Consider the following 18,398-nt stretch of genomic DNA (forward strand, 5'->3'; position numbering starts at 1 on the left):
TAGGAGTTTGATGCTTCCGTGCTTCCCACAGTTGTGGATGTCCTCCTTTTTTCTTGTACACTGGCACGAGTATGCGTATTCACCAGTCATCTAGGATACACTTTCTCTCCACACTGCTATTAGAATCCTCAGGAGCTGTGCTATTTCTCCATTATCTTACCCAACATCTTTATCATATCTGCTATGACCTCATCTGAGCCTGCTGCTTTCCCTGACTTCATTTTCCTTAGTGCTGTTCATTCTTCTTCTAGGGTGGGCGCCTCTTCTTCTGTGTAGGCTGTTTCTGGGGCATTACAGCTTATATGTTTTTTTTTCACTCAGAAGCTGCTGGAAATACTCCTTCCATCTGCCTTTGATGTCCTCTGGACTGGTGAGCAGGTTGTTGCTGGCATCCCTTATGAAGGGTGTCTGACTATCTTCTTTATCTTTCTGACTTTTCCTTGTAACCTGATATAGTTTCTTTGTGCCCCTTACTGAGTCACTTTCCAGAAGCTGGTATAGTGCCTCTGATGCCCTATTCTTTGCTATTGCAACTTCTTTCTTAAGCTTCTTTGTTGGCCAACCAGTAGTCCTTCCTAGCCTGGTCAGTCTTTTCTATCCCCCACTTCTTCCTGCACTCCTTTCTTTTGATGACTTCCTGGACTTCTGCATTCCACCACCATCTTTCCTTCTGTACCTTATTTCCACACCTGACTCGGCCCCATATCTTTTCTGTAGTCCTAACACATACTGTTTTTAGGTGCTGCCATTCTTCAACTCCACATATTTCCTCCTCTTCGTGGAGTGCGAGAGCCCTGAGTAATTCTTTGAACTGTTGTACTTTCTCTTCAGTCATCTTTCAATCTTCAGCCTGGTCTCTGTTGACCTTAGAGCCTTCTCTAACCACTGCTTGCAGCTGATTGGGGCAACTAGTGGTTTATGCTGTGGGCCAACTGTTTCACTGGGGATGACTGTGTAATCATGGATTCTACCCCAGTACCTTTTTCTTACTAGGAAGAAGTCTACCTGAGTTGCATGTTTGCTACTGTGATCTTGTGACTGCCTCTCTTTCTGAACCATGTGTTGGCTACTATCAAGGCATTTGCCAGACAGAAGTCTAGAATGGCTTCTCCTCCTTTATTCCTGTTACCCCACCCATGTGGACCCAGGCAGTCCTCATATCCTGTTCTGTCTGTCCCAATATGTGTATTCAAGTCACCCATTATCAACACCAATTCATGCCATCCTGCTTTTATCTAGTAGGTCCTGCAGCTGCTGTCTGACTGCACTCTTTTCTTGGCAGGTTGGTTTTACGTCAAGCTTTCGCCCAAAAGAGCTATCCCAGGTAACCCAGGCTGAGCAACTAGCTACCAGTCAGCCAGTAGCTTATTGACCCAGGGCTGCTGGGCATTATGGCGGGCACACACTGGCCAATAGGGGCACATATACCCCTCCCACCGTTAGTAAGGGTCCCTGGCATGGGTCAGAGTACACTGGGTCCTCAAGCCACTTATCACTGGTAACTACCCGTGCACATTTTTGGTGACATTAGTCAACATGACCGAATCACCTAGAGCCATATTTTACACCATCCAGTGGCTAGCCCTGCCACAGCATGCAGTCTGTGATCCATGTTCTCCTATCTTGAGGATACTGTGCACCACAGTAGATGCCCAAAGTGGTTGGTTTGTACAACTCTTCCCCCTATAGGGCAATATGCAGAGTCTGTGCTGCTGCCCACAGCTCCATTCTTTGGTGAGTTTGAGATGGAAACACTCAGCATGTTTTCTGGACATGGAAGAAACTGCACGGAGACACAGTGAGAACATGCCAACTCCAAACAGGCACTGATCAGAGGTCAGGATCAAACCTTGCACCTTGTGCATGGGAGGCAAAGACCTTAACCACTAAGCCATCTGGTCTCAATAACAATGGAGCCAGGTATTTATAGACCCATATATCTGACTAGTCTCTTTTGTAAGGCTGTAGAGAGGATAGTTATGGGACTGATAAATAAGGACATAGGTAACTGACAAACTCTTGACCCAAGGGCACAGCCTGCCTGCTTAACCTGGTTGACTTCTTTAAAAAGATTACTGAAACAATGGATGAGGGAAAATTGGTACGTATTGCATATCTAGACCTTGCAAAGCCATCTGACACCATCACACACACAGGTATTGTTGATAAACTCAGAACTCTAGCGCCTCAGCTTACAGCCTACCAATTTGAGTTAATTGAGTAATTAATTAATGAATGGTGCTATAAAAAGTCTGTGCAAAGTCTGTTTGTATTACTCCTGGAAGGCTGTAAGCCGAGGCGCTAGAGTTCTGAGTTCTTGTGGATTTCTTCTTGCTGCTATTCTTCAAGTTGTTACATATTGTTGATAAACTCCCCAGTTACATGCTAATTCCTGTGTAACTCATTGGATAGCAAACAGGCTCTCATATAGAACCCAGGAAATTAGGCTGGGCAGCTCTACCTCCTCCAAAAGAACTGTCACTAGCAGTATAGCCTAGGGTTCAGTCCTTGGACTATGCCTTTTTGCCATTTACTTCCTGGAAATCAAAGATAATGTTAAGAGTTTATGGCTGACCGAGTCTGCAGACGACTGAAATCTTGGCAACATCATAAGCTCCCCTGAGGACATCAAAATTCTCCAACAGGACTCTTTCCTAAACAGGTAGCTGGTATCATAAGCATGGATTAAAAAAGAAGTTATGTACTCGTCACAACGTTCCATCTATGTTGTCCATTTTCATTCTTCCTCAACGGTTCAGTTCCGATCCTTGAAACTAACTCGGCTGCTATCATAGATTGTGGTAACCAAAAAACTCCTGAGCTTATCCCTTACCTACAATGCACGTATCCCAGTTACCTCAGATCGGGTTTGCTGATAGACAAAGAAAATATTCATGAGACATTCACTAAGACTATCTCTGGAACCACAATTATATACAAAGGGTAGTAATCTGCTAGGGCACAATACAGGACCACCAGGAGACTGTTCCTCCAACATCTCATTCCCCACAATCCCAATCCCCTCTGGCTATCAACACTCCACAGAAGCCTTTGACATCACAGAAGGATCAGGACAGGAACATAAGCCACAGTAGCAACCAGAACCAACAGAGAGTTCTACAGGACAAATTACAGGACTACCAGGACAACTGGGACCACAAACAATCCAGCTACCAGGAGCAGAAGCACCTTCACAGAGACCAGTTTCTTCAGGAAGACCAGTATCGACAGCACAGACATCAACCACCACACCAATACCAAAACCAGCACCAGTACCAGAACAAGAACGACGACCACCACCAGAGCCCCAGAGCTTGTCCCTCTTACCAGATCCCTCCATACCACAGCGAGGAATACTACTACAACCCACTGAGATTCCAGAAAGCAGAGGAGGAATTCCAGTGGTCTCATACTCTATCCACGAACTCTCAGGGAGACAGGAGAACCAAACAGTGGACAGGGGTGAGGGAAATACAATACCTGGGCAATCCCGACTGGAACCCTGACTACAACCCAGGTCCCAGGCTCAGATGGAGAAACCAGCCACAATAACAGGTACAATAACAACAACAACAGGTGCTCCACTTATCTGGAACCACTCTGCTAAAGCACTGACTGAAAAGGAAAAAAGTGTGTTGTCCAAAGGACTTACTTTTGTACCAAGCTGCAGGAGTGAGGTTGCTCAGGTACTGACAGACCTTAAAATGTTTGTGAGGAAGCTCAACTTAAGGGTACAGTTTCATGGCAAATGTAATGACATTGAAAATAAGCCTATTGATGAAACTATAAAAAGGCCTAGCAGCTATTGTCCACCACTACATCAAACACTAGCTGCTTTCGAAGTGAAATGTGAGATGGATATTAGGAAACTGCTTAAAAATCCTCCATAGAAAAAACTTTATAACTTAACACAGGGAGAAATAAAAGCATTGCTTGAGCTAGGCAATGATACATCCAGGTGTGTAATGAAGGCAGACAAGGGAGGAGGTATACTTGTGACTGATACCACTAGCTACAACCAAAGGATAGAGAACATGCCGGAGGATGACAGGGTTTATGAGCTATTTACCATGGAGGACAAAAAAGAGCACATGATTTATGGAACACTAACCTCGCCACATTATGGGAAGAAAAACTTATCACTAAAAATCTTTATAATTATTTATGGAGCCCATGCCCACTTTTACCTTACTTTTTTGGAATACCAAAGCCACACAAGAACAGAGAAGACCCACCTTATACACCGGTGGTAGCAAGTGGAGGTTCCCTTACTGAAGCCACAGCCATTTACCTTGATTACTTGCTGAAACCTCTAGCAGAAAAGAGTAAGTCATACATAAGAGATTCAATGGATTAAGAAAATAAAAAAACATTACAGTGGAAGCTGACAGTATTTTATTAACTATTGATGTGGAATCCTTGTACACAGTGCTCCTTCACAATTACTGTATAAGAGCAGCTATGGAGTCTTTTAAGAAACATAATTGGGATACACAGGCACAACTGCAAAAGTTAAGCAAGCTCATTAATCTTGTACTGGACTTCAGTTCCTTTACTTTCAATGGCAAACACTACAAACAAAAAAACTGGTATAGCAATGGGGGCTGCCATGGCTTCCAGCATAGCTAACATAGCCCTGGGCAAATAGGAGGATGACTTTGTGTTAAACAACACAGACTACATGCAGCATATCACATGCTACTTACATTTTATTGATGACATCTTTATTGTGTGGGAAGGTGACACCTTGCAGCTTGGAGATTTTATCACTTACCTCAATCAAACAACCCCCTTCCTGAAGTTTACCTCTTCCCATAGCTGTACTTCAGCCACTTTCTTAGATATGCAGATTTCCAAGGACACCAACAATAACAGAATCACCACTGATCTATTCAGAAAACCAACGAGGGTTAACTTATTACTCCACAGTAAAAGTCTACATCCTACAAAAACCAAGTATAATGTAGTGAAGTCCCAAGGCTATTGATTAGCTAGAATTACCACAGAGATGGAACCATTTTTGAGAAACCTGAACAACTTAGAGAATGATTTTCTAGTGAGAGACTATGAAAGTCAGATGTTAAAAAACATCCTGGAACCCATTATAGAACTGAAAAGGACTGAAGCACCTTCACTCAACCTCCCCAGTAGAAAAATGTTAAGTAATCCCACAGAGAATAACAAATGCAAAAATAGCTGCATCCTGACACACTCTGGATTATCACAGTATCAAAAATATTATTGAAGAAAACTGGGACATTGTCACAGGAAACCCTGTTCTGATTAACATCTTAGGTGAAGCCCCATCATTTGTTTATAGGAAGGCCAGGAACATTAGAAGTTTTGTTGAATTTAAACCTAGACCATATGAGAAAAGCACTAAAAGATGTGAAACTAATTGTACATTTTCTATATTTATACAGCAAGGTGATATTGTTTATTGCCCTTATTTAAAGAAGATCATAAAAAACTAGTGCAGGGGGTGACTGTAACACTACAAAAGTAATTTACAGGGCACAGTGCAATGAATGTGATGCATTCTATGTGGGCAAGACTATAAATAAACTCAAGCATAGGATCTCATGTCATCTATCAGAAATCCGCTCTGGATGTAAAAATAATGCACTGGCCAAACACCTTTCTCTTCATAACAGACACACAGGTTTTAAGTTCCAGATCCTGGATCGCATAGACATGGGTGATTTTGAAGGAGACATCCCGAATATTCTGGAGAAACAAGAACTCATGTGGCAATTAAAGCTGAACTCTTTTAGGAAGCCTGGACTAAACTACTACTGTTCAATTAAAAGTGTACTGGAACTTAGAAAATTGCCACATTGTTTACATGACTAATTAGATTTTATTTTATTCTACAAATTGGTTTTAAATACCATTTTAAATCGGTTGAAATGTAAGTGTATATTTTGTTTCCATCATCATACATACATTTTTTCTTATTTTTATTTTTTTTTTTTCTGGTTCTTTTTTCCACTTTATTCAAAATTATGTGTAATAACAATACTAATTATACAATTATATATATTTTTATAGATTTTTTATAGATTGTTTTAGGGTTCTTGTACACAGACATGAAGAAGTCTAGAAGGACGAAAGTGATCTTTGTTAACAATAGGTTATGAAAATAGAAATTGATTTTCACATGCAAAATGTATATATTTTTTTGATTGCTAAATGAACTAAGGTTGATATATTTCCAACCATGTAATATACTGTCTTGGATAAAATCACAGACTTAATAATCTACTTAATAATCTGGTTAAATAAGAGGTCCCACATCACTATAAATTTGATTTAAAGTACATAAGGGTCATATATTATTATGACAGCTACTAAGTAGGGCAGGACCAGCTCGAATGTCACACTGATGGGGGAAGGGATGTGAATTTAACATGTGTACCAATAACACTTTGTTTTACAGCACAATAAACCACTCTCATGCCTGATAAGTATATATGTATATATATATATATATATATATATATATATATTTAGAAAGCTTGTGAGGAAATTATTACTCTATTTTTGTTTTACTTGGATTGTTTGTCTGTGTACTTAATAAAGGATTTTTTAATGGAAACAGACTGCCTGCCTTACTTGGATTACTTTTGAATACTTAGTAATGCTGTACATTTATATATTTTCTATTATTTTTTTTGTTTTGTTTTGTTTTGACTTAAGACAAGTTTAAGTTTGCTACTTCTACTACTATTGTCTGATCTGATTAATATACAGTGATTAACTAGAAATATATGGATTGAAAATCTTCCACACAGAGAAGTTTCTTACACTGTCTTGAATATGCTAGTTATCCATTCCTCTAGAAATCCAAGGGTATGGGGGTTGGAAGGAGGGGAGTTGAGGAAGAATGAAAATGGCCAATGCAGATGGAACCTTACAGTGAGTACATAACTTCTTTATCTGACATTGTCAATTTTCATTCTATCCTCAACCTGTGGGACAGAGTCCCCAGCTACCTTAGATCCTGAGTGGACTCAAGGAGGGATATTCCTGAGCACCATTAAGCTGAATGATGTCCTTCCTCTGGAGACCAGATCCACTTTGTAATGAGTGATGAAAATATGGGATGTAGCCCAGGTTGCTGCTGCACAAATATCATCCATGGAGGCTTTAGATATGAGACAGCTGAAGTTGCTATAGCTCTAGTTGAATGTGCTTTTAAAGATTTCAGTAAAGCAATATGTTAGCCATATAGCCAATTTCACTTTACTCACAGAGTTTCCTAGTTTTGTATTTGAGTAAGAGATGAATAATTGGTCAGATTTTCTGATATATTTTGTTCCTTGAAGATAAAACTGTAATTGTCTATGAACATCTTATAAGTGTAAGCAATATTCACCTTTATTAGCAAATTTATGGAAGAAAACTGGTAGGTTGATCATCTGATACTGACTACTGAAACCACCTTTGGTAGAAAAGAGGAGGCTGGTTCTTAGAACAACCCCACCCTTGTGAAAAATCAAATATGGTGGTTTACAAGACAAAGCCTGAATTTCTGAAATCCTTCTGGCGGAAGTTATGGCCACTAAGAAAATAGTTTTCCAGAATAGAAACTTAAGATCACAATCTGCTGCTGGTTCAAAAGGAGGCCGTATGTCTGCTTGCAACACCAAATTCAGGTCCCAAGGAGGGGTTGAAAAAGCTTTACAAAGTTTATGAGAAGCAAGTGGTGAGTTCTCAAATCCAGTACGAAAACTGGATATAGCTGCTAACTGAACTTTAATACTAGAAGACAAAGGCCCTTCTTTGAACAGTGAGGCTAAAAATTTGAGAATCTTATGAACAGGTGCTGAAAAAGGGTCAACATTATTTTGATGTGTCCAAAAGACAAACCTTTTCTATTTACTGTTGTAAAGTTTACACATAGATGGTTTGTGAGAGGCCAAAAATATGTGTTGGACTTGTGAAGTGAGCATAGACTGTCTATTAATGGAATTGGAGAAACCAAGCTGTCAGCTTGAGATTCAAGATGTTTGGGAGGATCATGCCTGTTGGATGGGACAGATCATATGGAACCAGTCCAGAGTCCAAGGAGGGTGAATTAAGTGAGGCCAGAGGAAAGAGAACCAAATCTGTTGATGCCAATAATGTGCAGTGAGGATTACCTTTTGCTCTTCAACCCAATTGTTTCTGTAGAAACTTCAGAATTAGAGGAATCGGAGGAAAGGCATAAAGAAGACTGGAGAGCCAACTGTGGACAAGAGCATCCCTCTGTGATTCCCCCTGAAGTGGGATTAGGGCAAAGTAGTTGCTGCACTTGTTTGTTTATGGGAGAGGTGAAAAGATCATAGCAAGGCTGGTCCCGTTGATGGAATATTCTCTCTGTCACTTTTGGATTGAGGGACCACTCATGAGGCAGTAGTATGCATTTGCTCAGTTTGTCTGCCATCACATTGGACTTCCCCGGAATGTACATTGATTGCCATGAGAAAGCAGTTGGATGAGACTGCCCACTGACACACTGTCAGATCTCCACACAAGGGATAGGACCTGTTTTCTCCTTGCTTGTTGATATACCAACCTACTGACATGTTTTCCATTTGAACTGCAATTGTCCCTGAAGGGAGAGCATCCTGGAAAGCCTGCAATGCTAAAAGCACTGCTCACATCTTTAAGACACTGATATGCAAGTTGGCCTTTATAGGGTACCAAGTGCCTTGGACAGTGTTCCCCAGATAATGCCCCCCACCCTAACTGGGAAGTGCCTGTGGTCACTATGGCCTTGGGTTGAGAGGAATGGCCTTTTTAGAATTTGATCCAATTGAATCCACCATTTGAGATCCCTCTTGCATATGCTGGTGATTGCAATCAATGATGACGTTGGTTGGTATAGTACTGATGACTGTGTTGCAAGCAGCAACTGTAAAATTCTCATGTGAAAGCTGGCTAAGGGGACTAGAGTTATAGCTGCTGCCATGGTCCCCAAGGCCCACAGAATTGGGCATGCAGACACTCTCTTGCTGTTGATTATCTTTATAACTTGAGATCTGATTTTCTGTAGTCTCAGTGGGGTAAGAGAGGCTACTGTGTTCAGTATGGCTCCTATGAACTCTAAGGTCTGACTTGGTTCAAGGTGAGATTTTTATTTGTAGTTTATGGTTATCCCCAGATAAGAACAAGTCTGGAGAACCTGCTCTCTTGCCTCTAAAAGCTGATGCCTGGTGAGAGAGGTAATGAGCCAGCTGTCTAAGTATGGAAACGCATGGAATCCCAGCAGTCTCAAGTGAGCTGCTACTACTGCCATGCACTTGAACAACCTCATGAGTGGTGACACCAAATGGCAGAACACTGAACTGATAATGATTGTTTCCCAGCCGGAAGCAGAGAAACTTACTGGATCACCTGTTCATTTTTATATGACAGCACACATCCTGAAATTCTGTTGAGCACATCCCATCATCCTGTTCCAAAAATGGAAGAATGGACTGAACCATGACCATCTGGAACTTTGTCAAATTGACTTGTTTAAATCACGGAGATCCAAAATTGATCTCCAGTCCCTTCTTTTTTGGCATGAAAAAGAATCTTGAGTAAGTTCTGGATTTTCTCTAGTGTGGCGGGACTTCTTAGATGACTCTTTTTCCAGCAGTTCCTGAATTTCTATTATTGCTTGTCCCATCTGATGAGGTGGGGCATCGGGAATTCTTTTGCAAATGCAGATGGAAGGGAACATGGTATAACATAACCTCAGGAAATTATCCTCTGCACCCAGGTATCTGATGTTATTTCTAGCCAGGCTCTCTCATGCAGGGATAGACGACCCCAGTCTGCCTCCAGAGGAAGACATTTGGGCTTCCTTTCAGGAGTGCTGAAAGGGTTTAGCAAAGAAAGAATCTCTGTACTGCTGGTTTTGCAGGCCTTCTCTGCAGCGAGGGCAGCATCAACTATTGAGGTTCCCCCCTCTGCCCCTGTGGGTACCACCTCCACCGTGTATCTTGAAAGGACCCTTGGAACTTTTTCAACCACATCTTTCCACTACTTCACTGATTCCTTGAAAAGGATCATTGAGAAGTGGAAAAACCTACGGCCAAGGTAGACAGGGTATTTCCATCTTTCTCACACCTGGACAGAGTTTATTTAACTTTAGGGCCAAACAAGGATGTGCCATCAAAGGCAGCACTGGTGAATGAAGACTTGAAGGGCTCCACAAAATCACATAAGTGCATCCAGGCATGTCCCCTGATAACAATGTTGAACCCACTGGTCTTGTCGTCCCTTTGGCTGCATGAGAAATGAGCCTCATGGACGAGATGAATATGGACTGTAGGGTAGCCAACTGAGAGGCCACAGATTCCTGAACTTCTTCTGATACATATCTTGAAAGGATATCTGAACACTCCTTAATCAGATCCCTCTGCAGTCTTGTGAATTATGCCAAGAAATTCAGGGTCCGTAATGCAAAGGTAGTTGAAGCATAAACCTGTTTCCCAAACCTATCCATTGCCCAAGACTCCCTGTTGGGTGGACGGACAGACAAACGTTTCTCAGCCAGTTCTTTTTTGATTGCTGCCTCTATAACCACTGCATCAACAGGAAAACCGTTTGACCAGAACAGGTTATCCTCCAAGGCAGTGATACTTTTTCAGGTCTCCAAGGGATGGGTTCAATGGTGTCAAAGGCCTTCCATGCCCACTGAGAGATCAACTCGTGAGCTCAACAGTGGGTGGAGCTACCCAGGAGGTAGATGGGTGGGAACCAAAAGCCTGCAAGTGCACCGACTCCTCAAAGGATTGCTGAACTTCCAGTCACCTCTCTGTTTTAAGATTTCCAGGATGTCTCCAAAGCAGACAACATCAGGCGGTGATCGTGGGGATCATTTGCCCTCATAAAATTCCATGTCTTCTATGATAGATTCCTCTGTGGAATCCAAGTGCTTCCTTGTGCACTTCTTCTTAGGGACCTTCTCAGTGGGATGAGCTGGGGAAGAATCAGAAGAGGAGGGTATTCCCTTTTGGGACTCCTAAGGTTTTGGCACTCGCTGACCTTGTGGAGGCACTGGTTCAGACTCTGAATGTAGGTGTGACAGAGATGTGTGTTCTGAGTAGGAAGGGGCAGAGTGACTGTCTGCTACAGTCATAGCTATCTCCATCGCCTTGAAAGCTGATCCACCCAGAGATGGGAGGGACCCCAGATCCAAAAGCGTGGGTCTGGGAACCGAGGTCACCTCCTGTTCCGAAGAGATCCCTCTCGAAGCAGAAGGCAGAGCCAAACTGATCAGTGACAAAGCACCGAGGTGCAGAGAAGGCTCCAAAAACATAGGAGTCAACTCTAGCCCCTCAGAACTGACTGGATACATATAGTCCTGAGAGGTCTCTGGTTCTGACTGAACCAAAGAGCTCAGAGCAATAATTGTTTCTGAAGATAAATATATCTTCGGTTCCAATGCAGACAGCACTGGGTAGCTCAGAACTGTAATCCCTGAGCCTTCAAGTGAAGTTAGAGGAGGAAGTAAAGGAGAAGCAGCTGAAGAATGGAATCCTTGACCTGTTGGGGTGGGAACTGGGGTGGATCTCATCATACCTTGTGCCCAAAGGATTTTTCCTCACGAGTCTCTCTACATCATCTTCTGTTAGACTTCTAGAAGAACAGGCTGACATCACAGAAGATGATTTAGGTGTCTCCAAGAATGGTGAAGGAAGTCTGTCTGTAAAGGGATCAATGGAGGAAGACTAACTTGTTTTTGGCAGAGAAATTTTTGATGAATCCTGTAATTGTGGTGTCTGATCGGAGGATGTCAGCACTGAAGTTTGTCCTGGACCTGTCATCTTAGCAACCAAAGAGCTAGTCCGTTCCGATGGTAAACCTTTGTTAATTCTAGGTTCCAAGGAAAGAGTCGGAGCCAGAGTTTGTGACTTTCTCCCTGTTGGTTCTGAAGGAGAGGACAGACCTGATGTTTTGACTTTTTTAAACCTGGAGCCGATTGAGATATTGGTACAGAGAAACTTCTTTTCTTTGTTTTCTCAGAAACTTTGGAAGATAAGAAGATGGACTAGAAGAAACAGATTCGCTTGATTTTTCTTTAGCTGAAGTGGCTCCAGATAACACCTCAATGAAAGAAGCTGGAAGCAGGTCTTTTAACATAAGTTTATTTTTCCACTCAACAAGAGCTCTATGACTAAAGAGTGACAAATCAAGCAATCCTCCTGAATATGGAAGGGACCCAAACAGTGAACACATAAAGAAGGCATGTCAGAAAAGGGTATTTTATGGCCACATTTCTGACAACACTTAAATCCAGCCAGAACATTTTCCTTTTCTGCCATATCTACCAAGCATACAAGCAGGGAAAAACTAAGAGAAACACAGCAAAGTTTTTTTTGTTAAAGATAGAAATAAAGCAATGTGAAAGAGGTATATCAATGATGGCAACAGAGACTACATGAAGTGTAAGAAAAAATATCAACAATGACGCTCAGAACACACCATGAAGTTTAGGAGGAACAAATCGACAGTGATGTTCAGAACACACCATGAAGTGTAGGAGGAACATATCAACAGTGACGTTCAGAACACACCATAAAGTGTAGGAGGAACATATCGACAGTGACGTTCAAAACACACCATGAAGTGTAGGAGGAACATATCGACAGTGACGGTCAGAATACACCGCAGTGTAGGAGGAAAATATCAACACTGATGGTCAGTATACACCGCAGTGCAGGAGGAAAATATCAGCAATGATGTTCAGAACACAACGCAGTGCAGGAGGAAAATATCAGCAATGATGTTCAGAACACACCGCAGTGCAGGAGGAAAATATCAGCAATGATGTAGGAGGAAAATATCAACAATGATGTTCAGAATATACCGTAGTGTAGGAGGAAAATATAAACAGTGATGTTCAGAGCATACCGCAGTGTAGGAGGAAAATATCAACAGTGATGTTCAGAACACACTGCAGTGTAGGAGGAAAATATCAACAGTGACGTTCAGAACACACTGCAGTGTAGGAGGAAAATATCGACAGTGAAGTTCAGAACACACCATGAAGTGTAGGAGGAAAATATCGACAGTGACGTTCAGAACACACAGTGAAGTGTAGGAGGAAAATATCAACAATGATGTTCAGAATACACCATGAAGTGTAGAAGGAAAATATCAACAATGATGTTCAGAACACACCATGAAGTGTAGGAGGAAAATATCAACAATGATGTTCAGAACACACCGTGAAGTGTAGGAGGAAAATATCAAGAATGACGTTCAGAATACAATGCAGTGCATGAAGTGTGGGAGGAAAATATCAACAATGATGATTAGAATACACCACAGTGTAGGAGGAAAATATCGACAGTGACGTTCAGAACACACCGTGAAGTGTAGGAGGAAAATATCGACAGTGACGTTCAGAACACACCATGAAGTGTAGAAGGAAAATGTCAACAATGATGTTCAGAACACACCATGATGTGTAGGAGGAAAATATCGACAGTGACGTTCAGAACACACCATGAAGTGTAAAAGGAAAATATCAACAATGATGTTCAGAACACACCGTGAAGTGTAGGAGGAAAATATCAACAATGACGTTCAGAACACACCATGAAGTGTAGGAGGAAAATATCAGCAATGACGTTCAGAATACAATGCAGTGCATGAAGTGTGGGAGGAAAATATCAACAATGATGATTAGAATACACCACAGTGTAGGAGGAAAATATCGACAGTGACGTTCAGAACACACCATGATGTGTAGGAGGAAAATATCGACAGTGACGTTCAGAATACACAGAAGTACAAGAAAGGGAAGAAAGGTAAGGGATTTATAAACTGTAGGAAAAACACACAATACAGAAGGACTGAAAGTTAGAGTTTGAAAATGTATTAAAGAAGTCACTTATCTCCTCGACAGCAACTGGCACCATGCTTGACACCAAAAGCGGCAAATGAGATCTGAGGTAACTGGGTTAGATGCATTGTGGGTAAGGGATAAGCTCAAGAGTTTTTGGTTACCATGACCTAAGATAGTGACCTACTCGAAACCACAGGTTGAGGATAAAATGAAAATTGACAACATCAGATCTATACGCCAAAATATCTATAACAGTGTCCTGCATCGAGCATGACATACCCTGTAACTTTGGCACCTGAGAACATATGTGGACGACAAACTGTTCCTCCATTGCCATATGTCCACTATTGTAAGAAAGTCCTTCTTTCATTGCACAGCTTATTAGTAAGGGTATGATGTATAGCTACAGGGATGTGATCATTCCAGTGTATTTGACACTTATCGGGCCAATCATTAGAGTATAATCCCCACTTTGGTATGTATCAGTCCAAACACTTGAACAACCAGGGCCTATATCATACAGATGACTGAGGGGCAGTATGTGCCTTGCATACAGAACCTCAGCAAGCCCTGTTCTCTCAGACCTACTGTACATCCACAAATCCAGTGGGGGCATAAACACCCACTCAACAGATATTAATTTGTTCCACAGTTTAGCACCCTAATCCCTTAGGGATAGGGGTACTGTGTAAATGTTCTAACTGGCCCTGGATTATTCATACTAAAATTACACAGGAATGCAGAGTTAAGCTGTTGAAGAACAACAGCACTGTTAGAGCTATTAGCATATGAACCTACGCCATCTCACTTCTAAGTTTACTTTGGTGACGTGCTTTCTTTCAAAATAAAGTGCAATTATATTATTTGTATATTAATTATACTATTACGATTTAATCCTGAAGTCTTTCTAGCTGGGAAGTATTTCTTTTTAATTAAAAAAATGAAGTTCTTATGATTTTAAAATTATAAAATACACTGCAAATGCAAGTTACTTTAGCACGTGAAGTCTAGCAGCACTATCGGGGGCTCAGATAATTTGGTATCCATAATAGTGAGATTAAAGCTTCATGATGTCATAAGTACAAAGAAACAAAATGAGCATTCCTGTTCCAGGCTAGCTTAATTCTCTATGTTGTGGTTGTGAAACAATCAGTTGGTACATGGGATACACACAGAAGATTAGGAACCAGGAAGCCATAGTCTGTAGCTTTTTTTAGTATGACAATTGCAAAAGCCTTAGTCCTGGCCATGTTGCACCTTTCGATATTTAAATAACAGATATGACATGTAGGTCAAATATGAGTTAATTGAGGTCTATATTATAAGATCGAAGTTTGAAAATATTGAACATATGGTCGACACCTTCAAACATCGACCTTAAAAAAGACAAAAAAAAAAAAAAAAAGAAAAAAAGAAAAAAGTACCCTAAAGGGTTTAAGCAGGGGGCAAGCCCCCCTGCACCCCCACACCCCCGCTACTTAAATATACCAACTCCGAGACTGCACTACATTGCAGTAAATGGAAATCTCCCCTTATGGAGATTTACATTTACACGCTCGAGATTCTGAGCGTCCGATATTCTCGTGTCGACAATGTCAGATTTAACATTGTCGGCTTTCGACAATATAATATAGACCCATTAATTGTACAAAATGACCCCAAGAAGCTTTCCAGATCTCACATCTTGAATGAGTGATACTGTACATTATGTGGAGTTTACGAGCAGGCTACTACACATTGTGTATGTGCTAGTGTCTGCACACTTGTAATTAAAGTATGCTGTTCTCATTACACTTTGGGATTCACTGCCATCCTACCTAAAAGAAATCCCCTCCTACACAGAACTTAAAAGTAAACTCAAGGAATCCCTAGTCACTCAAGCTTTATGCCAGTGAAACACCTCGTCATTTGAGCTTCATGCCTGTGATATACCGCATCACTTGAGTTTCATGCCAGACAAACCCCTAGTCACTCAAACTTCATGCCAAGGAAACCTCTAGTCACTCAAGGTTCATGCCAGTGAAATATCTAGTCACTCAAACTTCATGCCAGTGAAATCCCTAGTCACTCATGCTGCCAGTGAAACCCCTAGTTGCTCAAGCTTCATGACAGTGAAACCCCTGGTCACGTAACTTTATTCCAGTGAAACACCTCGTTACTCAAGCTTCATGTCAGTGAAACCTCTGGTCACTTCAGCTTCATGACAGTGAAACCCCTGGTCACGTAACTTTTATTCCAGTGAAACACCTCGTTACTCAAGCTTCATGCCAGTGAAACCCCTAGTCACTTGTGCTCCAGGTCAGTGAAAACCTAGTTGCTCAAGCTTCTTGCCAGTGACCCCCTAGTCACTTGAGCTTCAGGCCAGTGAAACCCCTGGTCAATTGAGCTTCATGCCAGTGAAACCCCTGGTCACTCGAGTTTATTCCAGTGAAACACCTCTTTACTCAGGGTTCATGCCAGTGAAACCCCTAGTCACTTGAGCTTCAGGCCAGTGAAACCCCTAGTCACTCGAGCTTCATGCCAGTGGAACAGCTAGTCACCCGAGCTTCATGTCAGTGAAACAACTAGTCACTCGAGCTTTAGACCAGTGAAACCCCTAGTCACTCAAGCTTCATGCCAGTGAAACAGCTAGCCACTCGAGCTTCATGCCAGTGAAACACATAGTCACCCGAGCTTCATGCCAGTGAAACACCTAGTCACTCGAGCTTCAGGCCAGTAAAACCCCTAGTCACTCGAGCTTCATACCAATGAAACACCTAGTCACTCGAGCTTCATGCCAGTGAAATACCTAGTCACTTGAGCTTCATGCCAGTGAAACACCTAGTCACTCGAGCTTCATGCTAGTGAAACACCTAGTCACTCGAGCTTCATGCCAGTGAAACCCCTGGTCACTCGAGCTTCATGCCAGTGAAACCCCTAGTCACTTGAGCTTCAGGCCAGTGAAACCCCTAGTCACTCGAGCTTCATGCTAGTGAAACAGCTAGTCACACGAGCTTCATGCCAGTGAAACCCCTAGTCACCTGAGCTTCATGTCAGTGAAACCCCTAGTCACTCGAGCTTCATGCCAGTGAAACAGCTAGTCACTCGAGCTTCATGCCAGTGAAACACATAGTCACCCGAGCTTCATGTCAGTGAAACACCTAGTCACTCGAGGTTCAGGCCAGTAAAACCCCTAGTCACTCAGGCTTCAGGCCAGTAAAACCCCTAGTCACTCGGGCTTCAGGCCAGTGAAAAACCTAGTCACTCGAGCTTCATGCCAGTGAAACCCCTGGTCACTCGAGCTTCATGCCAGTGAAACCCCTGGTCACTCGAGCTTCATGCCAGTGAAACACCTAGTCACTCGAGCTTCATGCCAGTGAAACACCTAGTCACTTGAGCTTCATGCCAGTGAAACACCTAGTCACACGAGCTTCATGCCAGTGAAACCCCTAGTCACCCGAGCTTCATGTCAGTGAAACCCCTAGTCACTCGAGCTTCATGCCAGTGAAACAGCTAGCCACTCGAGCTTCATGCCAGTGAAACACATAGTCACCCGAGCTTCATGTCAGTGAAACACCTAGTCACTCGAGGTTCAGGCCAGTAAAACCCCTAGTCACTCGGGCTTCAGGCCAGTGAAACACCTAGTCACTCAAGCTTCATGCCAGTGAAACCCCTGGTCACTCGAGCTTCATGCCAGTGAAACCCCTGGTCACTCGAGCTTCATGCCAGTGAAACCCCTAGTCACTCGAGCTTCAGACCAGTGAAACACCTAGTCACTCGAGCTTCATGCCAGTGAAACACCTAGTCACATGAGCTTCATGCCAGTGAAACCCCTAGTCACCCAAGCTTCATGTCAGTGAAACCCTAGTCACTCGAGCTTCATGCCAGTGAAACAGCTAGCCACTCGAGCTTCATGCCAGTGAAACACATAGTCACCCGAGCTTCATGTCAGTGAAACACCTAGTCACTCGAGGTTCAGGCCAGTAAAACCCCTAGTCACTCGGGCTTCAGGCCAGTGAAACACCTAGTCACTCGAGCTTCATGCCAGTGAAACCCCTGGTCACTCGAGCTTCATGCCAGTGAAACCCCTGGTCACTCGAGCTTCATGCCAGTGAAACACCTAGTCACTCGAGCTTCATGCCAGTGAAACACCTAGTCACTTGAACTTTGTGCCAGTAAAACACTGAGTCAGTCAATCTTCATGCTAGTTAAATCCCTAGTTACTCAAGCTTCACAATAGTTAGATTCCTAGTTACTCAAGCTTTGTGCTAGTTAAATCCCTAGTTACTCAAGCTTCATGCTGGTACCACCAATCTCACAAAAATCACTTAAATATCACTACCTCTCCTATCTGTAGTCAGTACTTCTCCTTCAAGTAAGCATCCTGGCAGCTCTGTGGAGTCTTTATTCACACCTCAGTCCCATCAGCCCTTACCCTTTTTTTTCTTAACACTTATAATTAATCTAATTTGAAAGATCAGAATCATAGAGGACCCAAAGTGGCGTTAATTCATTGAACTATGTATGTATTACTTGCTCTTGTATATATCTGGTTTATAACTTGAATCTCAGTATCTTATGTGTAAAC

At 42.3% G+C, this 18,398-nt stretch overlaps 1 protein-coding gene across 1 annotated transcript in view; it reads right to left on the reverse strand.

Moving 5' to 3' along the window:
- LOC122804745 (ciliogenesis associated TTC17 interacting protein) overlaps nucleotides 1-18,398 on the reverse strand; it is a 2,188,718-nt gene that overhangs the window by 1,156,004 nt on the left and 1,014,316 nt on the right. The window lies entirely within an intron of this gene.

The sequence above is a fragment of the Protopterus annectens genome, chromosome 6.part0, assembly GCF_019279795.1.
Source record: "Protopterus annectens isolate FY-2018-M chromosome 6.part0, PAN1.0, whole genome shotgun sequence".
Taxonomy (NCBI): domain Eukaryota; kingdom Metazoa; phylum Chordata; order Ceratodontiformes; family Protopteridae; genus Protopterus; species Protopterus annectens.